Source organism: Phalaenopsis equestris, unplaced genomic scaffold (genome assembly GCF_001263595.1).
Source record: "Phalaenopsis equestris unplaced genomic scaffold, ASM126359v1 Scaffold218842, whole genome shotgun sequence".
Classification (NCBI taxonomy): Eukaryota; Viridiplantae; Streptophyta; class Magnoliopsida; order Asparagales; family Orchidaceae; genus Phalaenopsis; species Phalaenopsis equestris.
In genome coordinates, this window is record NW_018237255.1 from 3,497 (window position 1) to 16,954 (window position 13,458).

Consider the following 13,458-nt stretch of genomic DNA (forward strand, 5'->3'; position numbering starts at 1 on the left):
TGAGGGAAAATTAAATTTGTAGGATCTTGGAGAGTGTCATTAGCTCTTCCAACAATCCCTGCATAAGTAGCCTTAGTCCAACTAGAATCAGTGTGAACATCAATGGGGGTGGCCATAACACCAGCCACAAAGAAAAACCCAGAAACTTTTGAGTAGAGGAAAAGAAAGCAGGATAGAAATCAGGAGGCTAGCAGAAAAACCAGAGAAGAGGAACACCAACACAATGAAACAGTAAAACAGAAGGGTGAAAAGAGAGTTTGTAAAAGCCAAGAGGAGAAGACCACAAGGAAGACTCCCAAATCAGTGACAAGCCCAACACAACACCTTACCAGCACCCATAGAGACCACCAGCAGCTTCATCTCCCTAAAAACCCTAGCAGAGCAAGCTCACCAGACGCCAGCTCCATTTCATTTATATATATATATATATATATTTGTATTGTGCCAAATAGAAATCCTATTATTTACCCTTTGAGTGGTCTATCAAGTGTATACAAAACTTTGACTAATCTAGAGTTTTGTCCCTAATTTTGTAGATAAGTTGCTAGGATACCGGTTCTCACTCTAGAGATCCCACGTCACCCTTGCCCGAAGGCTAACAATCTCGCATTAGTTTCCAAACAACTAGAACAAATTGAGGATTTTAATCTGTCACCATAGAATCTCAAATTCTGCATCCAAGAAAGCATATTACCCTATTTTTTTGCACTCAACCCCATGAATTACATTCTCACCCATGGAATTGAATGTGACTCTCACCATGTTGTAGAAATCATAGCCTTTTTTGGATCTTAAGTTTCTCAACACATTTTAACATTTCAATTGGCCATATCGAAATGTAAATGAAGATCGAAGTTCAAATCATCACAAATTATTGACATTTAAACCTGTATAAAACAAAATCAATTGTCCACAAAACCATATTTCAGAGTATGGAGAAGCAAAAATAAGACTACCCAAAAATAATAAGAAGGAAATGACAAAACACAGATTTCAAAGATAAAAATAAGTTTACAAAACAAAGAAATAAAAGACACAACTTATCTCATACTCCTACCAAAGAAAATCCTTAGAAGTTCTTTTTAAGCACTTTCCCTCTTTATAAGAACTCTCAATTCTCTCTTAGAAATGTAATGAAGAAGAAATCTCTCACTTTCCCTCTCCTCTTACAACCCTACAAAAAAATCTCCAAGTCCCTCACTCTATCTCACCCCTTAACTATTCTTCTTTCTCACACCACCCACCAAAACTCTCTCGCCACTCTCCTTTTTAATTAAGGGTTGCCTCCTTTCAAAAAGAATTCAAACTTCCCTCCCAAATTCTATCCAAATTTCACACCTTTTGAATCCCAAAAGACATGTCTATTCATTCAAGAGACATATCCCTTCATTAAAGAGCCCTTTAACGTGTCTAAATGCATTGAATAACTCCATGGAGCATTGGAAACATTTGGAGCTATCAAAATCTGCTCAAAATTTATTCTGAACCACCTTAATCCATCAAGTATCGTCTCTGGTGCTTTTGACGCCAATTCTGGTGCCTTAGGGGCCATTTTACTTAAGTCCGCACTTTTCTAGGTTTTGGCATCACTTTTCTATATAATGGCGCCAGAGGCGCCAACTCTCTGTAAGTTAGCACCTTTGAAGCCAAAATCCAAAAGTTCTCTATTTTTGCTCCAAATTTTCTCATTTTTGCTACTTTTGCTTCAAATGTCTAAAACTGATATACCTGCAACAAAAATAAGAAAATACCCTTCTTTAAAGTGCAATATCACCAAAAATAAGCATAAAATATATACTTAAAATATCACAGTATTTTTGTGTACCAAAATCCCCCAAACATAAATGTTACTAGTCCTCAAGTGACTATTTTACTACATAAAAATATGACTTAGGATAGAGTTTAACTTATAAACTTCTATATTTTAGTTTAATAAAAAAAATAGTATAATTTTAAAAAAACTTTTAATATCTTAGATTAAAACTCTAAGTATAAGATTACTTAGTAATCAAATATAAGATTTTTAAATCTCTATTCATTTCAAGAAGAATTGTAATTTGTTATATTAAGGATACTTGGAATATCCATATGAAAAATAATTTAATGAAAACTTTAATAGTAATGCTACTAATACTCTAACACAAGTTTAAAAAATGTAATAAAGCATTTTCCCCAAGGTTATTCAAGTGAAGCAAATTTTTTATTAGGTATGTCCTCAAGCTTCTCCTCACATTCTTTTTTTTCTTCTCTTTTTCCTTTTTTTCATTTTTTTCAAGATCTTTTCAATCATTTCTTTTCTTTTCTTTTTCAAGTGAGGATTTTTATATTTAGATAGCCTTTAATAATTTTAAATTTTGCTATCCTCTTCTTAAAGTTAAAACTTTTTATCTTTCTTCACTTTATAAATTCATATTAGTTTTGATGATTTTTCATAGATTATTAGTTTTGATGATTTTTCATAAAGTCTCATTCTTTTCTTCTTATATGAAACTCTAAGATTCTTAATACCTCAAAAATACAATTTCCTTTACATTAAATAGAAAACATAGTTTTATCCTTTCATACCAAATATCTTTAACTTTAGAATTGACCATCATTATTAAAACTTTTACCTAAATTTACCATAATTTACAAACATAAATATATTCATTTAAAGTTAAACTCTAAAATCCAAGGTCATGTTAAATTAATTTTAAAAACATAGCTATTTGAGGACAAATAAAATTTACTTTACTTCTTTTTTAAAAGAAAAAAATTCTTTTTCCCCAAACTTAAATTTTTAAGTAATTAAAAATGTTTAGTACAATATTTTGTAGATGAAAGAAAATAGAAAATGCATCAAAATAAAACTAACATGTAGAGAATTTCTAAAATATGAAATTGGGCTCTAGTATGGTCGGCACTATTTTGGTTAAGGCGGGGTCATCCGTTGGAGTCTATCGGTCGCCGAAACCGGAATCCCATCGTCCGCTTCGGAAAGGCAGTTTATATTACATATTTGTATTTAATTTTAGAAAAATATGAAATCAAATTGATCTCATATCTTTCAAAGTTTAGATGACGGAGCGCCAAGCTATGTATTTATACCAAATTATAAGCACAAAACTTGAGGGTGAGGCTCGATCAAACAAACTAAGGAATATATGACATCCGTTTAGTCTACAAAATCATTTTTATTTGTAAACTGACAAGTTCCCTTATTTAATATGAAAAATTAAATAGAGTTTATACTAAGCTGGGTTCTTGAAAGTTTTCTATAAAGGCACACCCTTATAGTTAATTACATCTTAGATAACCAAAGTCACCTAAGAAAACTCTAGATAAAAATCAAGGGATATTTTCTTCAAAAGGTTAAAGGAATAAGACTTTTCAATGAAATCGGATAAACAGGTGTGAATGGGGAATGACTCAAATTTTGGAACATTTTACTTTTGGAATCCAAAGGAAGAAGAACTAGGGATGTCACGGATCCTGAGGAGAACCTCGGTGACTTCCCAAGCTATCCTATGGTTTGGCTTTTATTTAATTAGGGCTTACAAAAGTGTGAAATGTTCCCACAAATAGCCTGGAAGATGTAAGGATTTTGGTTGTGACAAACGAAAATCATAGAATCCTAAAGTGAGTTAGGGCTTATATTGTATAGCAGTGTCATAAAAATGTCTAAAGAAAAGTTGAGAATTTGTGTTGTACTAGGCAGAAAACCTCAAAATCCTAGGGCTTTTTGTTTTATTCTAAGGAAGTTTAGCTAATTTAGACATGTTTTATTATTGAAGATGGTCGTGTTGCCCATAATGCTAGCTCCAAGTTCCTCATCGTGGCGAGTTTAAGATTTCTAATGTGTCAAGTCATGATGTCAAATCAAATGTCTTCTAAATTTATGATTATTTAAATGTTATGGGGAATGTTAGAGTTGATTAGAGTAACACCGATTAAGATCCTACTGTTCCCTCATTTTGGTACCATTGTTTTCTTTCAGATTCACTTAATATAAATGAATTTACTAAACCCAACTTAATGAGTTTCGTACTTTCATTTAAACTATGAGAAATATCGTTAGCAACCGTAGGTTGCCTCCTCCAAGGGATTCCTGATCGTCTGATAGAAACGTCTTAATTTAGTTGCAATTTTTGTTTTGTTTTGTTTGTGATTAAATTTTCAGTTGTCTTATATTTTGACTTTTTTGGCAATTAATTTTATCTTATTTAATTTTTAACTTTTAGTTTTGGTTTTGCGGCTATCCTAACAGTATTGGTTTTGACATGCAGGGTGGCATCATTATTTAATATGTAAGTTTACAAGCAGGAAATGAGAGGTGCAAATAAATAAAAGTAAATATCGATGTAATAACTTAAAAGCATACATGTTGATTCTTCCCGTTCCTTCCACATGAAATGTTAGCTTTGGCAACGTCTATATAAATTTGCAAATAATTCAAATTACAGAAGTAGATGAAGGTGTAGCTACCAAACCCCAAGTTATGACTTTATTGAGTTTCAGAAGATCTTAGTGGATGATTTTAGAACAAAATATTGCAAGTTCAGTTTAGCAATTTCAATTTGACCATCAAAGTACTAAAGAGATTCCAAAATGCTCGGAGCATGACCCTGAACCACTTTGAAGATTTCTTGAAACATTTTGAGTTCATTTAGAACTTATCATATCGTTCTATTAATCATCCAAGGTTAAACTAAGGTTATCCCATTTCTCAAGGAAACTTGGTGTTCTATTTATCCCAAGTCTAGAACACTCCATTAATCAATTGATATTTCATTTAAGAATTATGTGTGTGAGTGTCTCTAAGGCAATTTTGAGTCATAAAAGATTGTGGTGCCCATAATTAAATTGAGGCTTGTAGTATTTAAAGATTTTAATCACCAATCATATTATCTTCTAAATCCAATCAACTAGGTTTAGACATCGAGCTTAGGTCACTACCAAGACCTTAATAATCATAACAAGAGAAAGTGATGGTGGTTAAAATTTTTGTTTAAGTGACATATGTTCTTATTGAAAGATCACATAATCAATAATTTTATGCCTAAGATAAGTATATAATCATCTTACTAGCTTAATACCATCACTTAAGAATCATTTGATCTTAATTAACTTCCAAGTCATGATGAGTTAGGAAGTTAGAATTTTTTGTTTTTGTTCATATTATAGAAAAGGTGGAAAGTGAGTTTCTACCTTTTAATCCCATTGTATTTCAATCAACCAAACATGTTCATTAGAATCAAAATTACCTATTTTCTCTTTGTTAACCCTAAATTTTGATTAAGTCACCAAAATCTAAAGTTACCCCTTTGCCTTTGGGGCTCTTCTCCTCATAACTCTTTAATCAAAATTCAAACGACTTTTAGAATTTAGAGTGTCATATCCATGGGTCAATCAAAACATCAGAGGAGAAAATGTGGATTTTCAAAATCTAATTTAATTTAAATAACTATTTAAATTTAAAAGGTAGTATTTTCAAAGTTGATTTTACTTAACCATCTAAAATAAAATATTTATTCATGAGAAAATTACTAGAGATCCCCTTAGGTTAGAGAAACACTTAGACAGAATTTCATGATTTTTTTTGAAATAAATTTTTATTATTATTATTTAATTACTAACAAATTTCAATTATTTAATTAAATGAAAAATAATCTTTTAATTATAAAAATTATATTTATATTCTTATTAAACTTCTCTGAGTTCAAAAAACTCAGAGAATCAAATTTTGTATTTTTATGATTTTTAATTTACTTATTATAATTATTTTTAATGAGAAAAATAAGGAAAAATATATTTTTAAGGTTTTAAAATTTATTTTTAACTTGGAAAAGTTAGGAAAAATATTTTACTGAGTCCCAAGTGATCAGGAGACCATTAGGTATATTTTTTTAATATATTTGGTTTTTTTGGAAATTTTTATTATTTTTAATTATTTTAAATTCAAAATAAGGCTAAAAAATCAAGTATTTTCTCAAAAAAAAAACTTTTATTTTCTTAAGTAACCCTGATCACAAGGAACTCAGAAAACTACTTTTCATATTTTTCCAAGTGCATTAAATTTATTATACTTATTGTTGTACAAAAGTACAAGTTTACTTAGAAAATCAACTTTAGTGCTCAAACTTAATCAAATAATTTTTAATTTTTTACAGCAGGTACACAAGATTTTTATACACAGTGTGGAATTGATTTTGCTAATTTTTTATTAGTATTTAATTTAGATATATTACGACAAGATATATACACTTAAGTAAATATAGAAATTTACAAATTTATTCAAGACATTATGATATTTCTCCTAAGCTTCCTTCACCATAGTAAAACCAAGTAGAATTATTACCATAATTTTTCAAGTGATTTTTTAATTTATATAATTAAAATAAACCAAAATATTCATCTTAGGTTGAAAATTAGGGTTAGAAACATAGAGATGTCCTCTGACCTTGGAGAAATCCGAGGACATAGCCTCGTCAAGAGGAACAAACCCTCAAAATTTCAAGCCATGGTGAGCAATGTTTGATTATAATGAATTAAAATACTCCAAAAAATATTTAATTCATTAAAAATCTGGGAGTAAGAATAAAACTCTTATTTTTAGTCCACATTATTCTCCTCTGTTCATTGAGTAACAGGATATTTTTCTTTGATTTTTTTGATATTTCTAGAGAAAGATATTTGTTTTCTTGAACTTCAAACATTTAATTAATTCCAAAAAATCTATATTTTTATATTTAAACACGCGACGCCAACTCATTCTACAGCGGCTCCAAACTCACATGCAGCACTCCGCCATTTGACGCCGCCATCCACCTCACCAGCCACGCGGCCCACGTTTTCCCTCCAAGGGTCTTCCGGCTTGATCTCCTCCATCCATCCAATACACGCGCGATCGGACGGCTCCCCATCATTGTCCTAAATGACCTAACTTGAGATCTGTTCACACTAAAACCATAAGATCTTTGTCTAGACTCAACCAAACAGCATGGGGTTTATTCATATACCTTAATCTACTCAATACTACTATATTTATATTATTTATATGGTATGAAATACAAAAAATACGCATGGAGAATCAAAATAGGCTCAGATTGTGGTTGAGGTTCAATACCTTTGTCTGAGACCTAAAGCCTGAATCAGATGGTTGTGGTAGCTTTGATTGGGTCCAACAAACCTCCTGATGAAGTCCTATGTCCTGGTGAATTGTCTAGATATGATTTCAACCAAGATCGATTTCATGGTTAATATAGAGCTATGTTAGAGGTTGTTTGAGAGGGGGCTTTTGTTGGGGATCAAATCCTCTTGCTCTGGTGATGGTGTGGGCACAGTTAATTGGAGTGTGGTGGATTGTGGAGGTGTATAGAATTATGTCCTGGTTTGAGCTGAATTTTTGAACTCAAAATTGAGCTCTTACATTGGGAACCAAAGGGGGAAAGTGGTGGGATTCACTTGAGGAGTCCTTGGAGAGTCATTGGAAGCAAATGGCACAGTTTACCCAATGATTTTTCTAACCTCCCTTTTCACTATAGAGGGTATAATTTAAAGCAATGGTTGCCTGGTAGAGCCCAGGGCTTGGCAGTGGGTGCTAAGGCTTCTTGAGGTGGAGTGAAGAAAAGCGCAAGCATCCAGTTAGAGTGAGCCAAATCAGGGAGTTCAAAATTTGTGTTTTGGCCATTTGGGCTCCTTTGAGAAGACTGTTTCCCGTGGCTGAGGTGGTGGTTGGACATAGTTCAGTCACCTCTTAGCTCAGGGAGTCAGGGAAGGGTTAATTATGATTTACTCCCAATGGCAAGTGATGATGGCAAAGTATTTTGAAAATAAGGCTAAATATGGCTAAGATCCCTTAAATCAAGGAAACAATGGTCCATTTCTCACCTAGCTGGTTTAAGTGGATTTAGGCTGGTCAATAGATTCCTAGTGGTAGCGGTGGTGACATTAATTTGGTCACTTACGTATGGCTAAGTCAATTTTGGTGAAGGGGTTCAATTTTGGTCAAATTGTCTTAAAATTGGGTTTGGGTTAGGCTAGTCATGACATTGAGCCCAATTAATTAATTAATCTTTTGTGGGTGATTGTCATGAGACGTTTAGAGAAGAATTAGAGTGGTTTTCAATTAATTTGGTGGGTCAATTTTAAGGAATTTGGGCATTTAATAAATCTGTGGAAGTTGGGTTAGACTTGGGTTTAGGTTGGGCCAGAGTTGGGCTATGTCCAAATTGAGAGTTCAAAATGGTCTTGAGGAATGTCATGAAGAGTTTTCAACATTAGTTGGGTGCTAATTTTGGTCATAGGACATTGAATTTTGTCTCAAAATGGTCTTGAGAAATGACTAAATATGTACAAGTTTGGGGGTTTAAGATTTGGGTTGAAATTGAGTGAAATTGAAGCTTGAGCAAGGCCAATTGAGGGCTCAATGTCATTATTAGGAATGTTAGGAAGAGTTTGGGATCCAAATTGAGGAAATTGAGTGGGTTATGGGGTTCAATTGGGTGAGAATGGATCATATGATCAAAATTGGGGGTTTTGGTTTGGATCAAAATTGAGCTTAAAGCATGGGTCAATTAAGCTTGAATTTGGTTGAAATGATCATAAGCATGATGAATTTGACTTTAGAATTGAAAATTGGAGAAAATTGGGATGAAATTGATGGACATTTTGAGTGAATTTGGAGAAATTGGGCCTTTAGAGGCAATTTGGGGGGGTTTTGGTCAAAATGGTCAAATTAGTCAAATTGGGTTTAATTTAAGGGTTCAAATTGGTTTTGGAGACATTTGAAATGATTTTGAGGGTTTTGGAAAAGCTTGGGCCATCAAAGTTATCTTTTTTATTTTGGCCAATTTGGGGGTATTTTGGGGATTTTGACAAATTTTGGATTTTGGGGTGTTTTGGTAAGGGTAAGGTGCCAATCATCCTATTTGAGCCATGGACCAATCGAATCATCTACTTTGGGTCCTTCATGTATTGGTCTAAGCTACACTCTAGCCTAGGGCAAGTGTGTCTAAGGGATCATCCACATGAGTCTCCTAAAGGGTCAACAGGTCAAAGCCAACAAGTTTGGATTTAGTTTTGTGAGTGGGAAGTGGTGAAAGTGAGTGTAAATTAGTGTAAGTGAGTGTATTAGCTCTAGACCAACACCCAGGGTCAACCCTAAGGCCAAGCAGTCATATGGGGATGCCCCTTAAGCTTCCCCATATTGACCCCACCTACTAAATGCTAGAGATTAAGACCAACATGTGGAACTTCAAGTTGAGCAAAGGAATGTTTAGAATTTCTAATGGTGAGGGTTCCTTTTTTAGTCCTCTAAGAATAGTCAACAGGAAAGTCCTATGGCTAGATCTGAGGCTACTAAAGAAAAAACTATACCTCAACTAAAAGTGATGTCAACATGGTATATTGTAGATGCTAACTTTGAAATTATAGGCTTTAAAGAAATAAATGAAACAAAATATATTTCACGGGATTTTTTAAGAATTAAAAAGATAAACATAAACTAAAAATAATTAAAAATGCAGAAAAATAAAAATCTAAAATTACTATTTCAATTAAGTCACAATACAACATTAAATGAAAGTTTCTATTACAATATTTTTAAAGAAAACAAATAATCAAACAATCAAAATAACAAACAAACATAACAAACTTCTAAAACATCAGTCATCATCATCATCATCGTCTTCTGCTTCTTCTTCTTCCTCTTCAACATGATCTGACACATAAGGAGTAAAACTAGGGCCAGTTGGAAATTCCACAGTATAATCATCCCTAAGATATCTAATCATGGCCTCCTGATATGCTATATCATATTGAACTATGCTCTACTGATATTCATCATTATATGCATTCCTTGCTTCTATCACTCCAATCTTATTTTGCTTATTTACAATATTTATTTATTAGATCATAAGCTTCTCCATGATATTATGAAGTGAAGTAGAGCTGGAAGTAGATGGTCGTGCAACAAATGTTGAGAGTCTATCACTACCTCCATTCCTAGATCCAGCAAATGATTCAAGTCTTTGGACTATGTGTTTCCCAATTGGTTTATGTAGCCGCAACTTTTCTTCATTTCTATCAAACTCTACTCCTGGTTTCACATGAAGTGAAAATCATGGTAGGGTATCCCAAACCACTAGTTGTAGATCTCCTAGCTATACTCTGAGCATTATGTACCATAAGAGAACCAATATTTATTTCCTTCATTTGTTGAATGTAGAAATTTAACACAGTTCTTTCAATTGTTACTTTGCTCAGATGATTGGTTGGAAGCAACTTTGCAGAGATGAAGTAAAGTCATACCTTTGATAAAAAAGTCATCATGGAAGTGGAGAAATTAACTTTCTTATTATTTTTAATTTTTCAGTCTCCCCTTCCATCAGTCAGAAAGGCAATTACATCATTTAGTGATAAGTCGGTCATCATGAATGCAGCATATTCATAATGGAATTCATTTCTCAATCCATAAAATGCATTGATCCTCCTTCTAGAAAATTCAACTTGCCTACCTCTCACGAAGATGTGATCATCTATAGTAAATCACAAGTTGGCAAAGAACTCTCGGATTATTGGAATAATAGCTACTGCAGTCAAGCAACAAAATCTCTCACAATTTTTAGTGACGATCAATCTATCTATCTCGCCACCCGGGTTAGCAAATGCTCGCTCCTAAATTAATTTTCTCAAACCCATTTTGGTACTATAATTATGTTGAGCCTTATAGTTGATAAATTTCCTTGCATCTAATACTCCCGTACACTTTACCCTCTTCACTCGTGGTGCCATAGGATTTCTATGGAAATTAAAAATAAAATCCAAATAAATCACAAAATCATAAATTTACCTCCACAAGTAAGATTATTTCCTAAGAAACTTTTTACCATAGATTTTCTTTAAACATCTTCAACATAATCCCAAATTTCAAATTTCCCATAATGTAGGATAAATCCATGACGAAAATAAAAAATTTTTAAGTTAAAGTGAAACTCTTTCCAAGAGAAGATGAAATCTAAGATCTTTAGCCCTTGAAGATCTTTAGCCCTTAAGATCTTTAGCCCTTGAAATCTTCTGAAATCGACCCAGTGTCAAGCCCTAATTTGAGGCTTAGAAATAGGAGATGACCCAAGAAGTAAAAAGGCTATTTTGTTTTTCTTAACTCAACTTGGCATTTCCGGGCTATTGGCGCCTCAGGCGCCAACACCAAAATTTTTTAGATTTCAAGTTTCTGTGGAATTCTACTGCGTACCACATTACATCAACATCTAACAACTTAATTTAAAACTAACATTCATATTTGAATAATTTTCTAAAACAAAAATTTCAAAAACACAACAATACTTACCTTTATATATAAAATCCACACCATTACAAACTGACAGTTTTAAGCCAACAAATCTAATTCAGTGTCCAAAGCAAACCAAACATATTAACACTAAAAAATAAGAGTCAAAATACTCAACACCTGACACAAATAAAGTCCGATAATGAAAGTAAAGGCAATCCAACATAACACCATATCATAAGTAAGCAATATTAAATACACATTCCGCGCATAAAGTAAGTTTAAACATCTTCTTTGCTCTCATCCTCTTGGATATTTCCCATGGATTGATAGTGCACGTACAAGTTGTAAAAAGGTCTGTAAGAAGATTCATCCATCACATATTCCTCGATCCAAGCATGTTTCTTGAACATACACACCAAACCATCTTCAATACGTCCAGGGTGTTCAAAATGTTCCTTCATCCTCCAATCCAGATGATCCAACATTTCAAAATTATTCTCAATTGAAATCATAAGGTAATGTACCTCTTTCTCTATCTTCTTGATCCTTTTCAAAAGTTCATTCAAACTAAAGTGAGGCTGAATTGGTGATGAATTCTTGGATGATTGATCCACCAAATATTCATATCATTTTCTTCCCTCATTCTTATGCAGTTGTGATAAACTTCTAGGTCCATAGGCTATGGCTTCCAAGGAAGAAGCATTTTTTCCCAACTTTAATAAAGTACTTCCGATTGAGTCCACAGTAGGAAGATATTAGATGGATGTCTCAGTCTAGTAGTAGATACATTGATGATCAAACCCAAAACATATTTTACAATTATTGCACCCACATCAATAGGTCTTCCAATTTGATTACAGTCATTTAAAATAGCACTCTCTTTAGTCAACTTACTAATTTTCATGGTAGGAAGTAGTTTTGATGCAATAAAAAAATGTCACGCCTTAGATGCAAGATTCAATAATGTTGAAGAAAAACTTACATTTCCATTATTTTTGGTCTCCCAATTTGCTTCTTCATTGGTCAGAAATCGATAGAGTTTGTTCATGTTTTCTCTTTTAGGATAAAAATTTGCATAATGATAAATAGAGACACTTTCAATCATAAATATATCATTTATACTTGAAAGAGTGAATTGTACACAACTGCCTCGAATGTAGTCAACTCCTTGTTCGATTCTATAAAGATTGACATAAAACCCTTTCACCACAGGGATAGCTACAACTGCAGTGGTATAGCAAAACACTTCCTAGCATCTCTGTGCAATAATATCCTCTACTAGAGTATTCGGTGAGTTACATCCTCGATTCACAAATACCCTTTCCTTTTTATCCTCTTCCTCACAATAACTCGATCGTCTAACTTCTGCGTATTGAAATTGACAAACTTCTTCTGATTGAAAATTCCATATTCAGCGATTTCTTTAGAGTAGGAAGCCATTGGATTTGAAAAATGTTGACTCTTCCTTCATTTTCCCCTCTAAAATAGGCTTAAGAATCCATTTTTTGGAGTTACTAGGAAGAAAACCTGCCAAATACCGCAAAAACCACCTTATGAAGCGTCTTAAGTCGTTCCAATCATCGCGGCGCTTCAAATGCCTATTTTGGCGCCAGCTCCCTGCAAAATGGAGCTTCAGGCGCCAGTTCCAAAATCACACCGTGTCATTTTAAATCTAATTAATTCTAAAAACTTCCTTAAAATTGGGTAAATAAAGATGTTTTTAAATATTTTCTCGATTTCAAGTTTCTCAAGTACATGGGATCCATAAAATTATGAATATTTATACATAACACTCCAAACAAAAAATAGATAAGCAAAATAAACAATGATAAATATGGGTTACCTCCCACAAAGTGCTTGGTTTATTGTCGTCCACCTGACATTCCCAATCGTTACTCTGGGTTACCCAATATTATAGTCACTTTAAAAAATGACCTTTGACCATCTAAATATGGTTTCAGTCTGTGCCCATTCACTTTAAATATTTTTGCAGTCTAGGGATCATCAATATTAACAGCTCCATAGGGATAGGATTTTACAATTATGAATAGCCCTATCCACCTAAATTTCAGTTTTCCAGGAAATAATTTCAATCTTATATTTTATAAGAAAACTTCCTATCCATGCTCAGATTCATTTTTTTTATTATCTTCTGCTCATGTCATTCTTTCATGGTCTCTTTATAA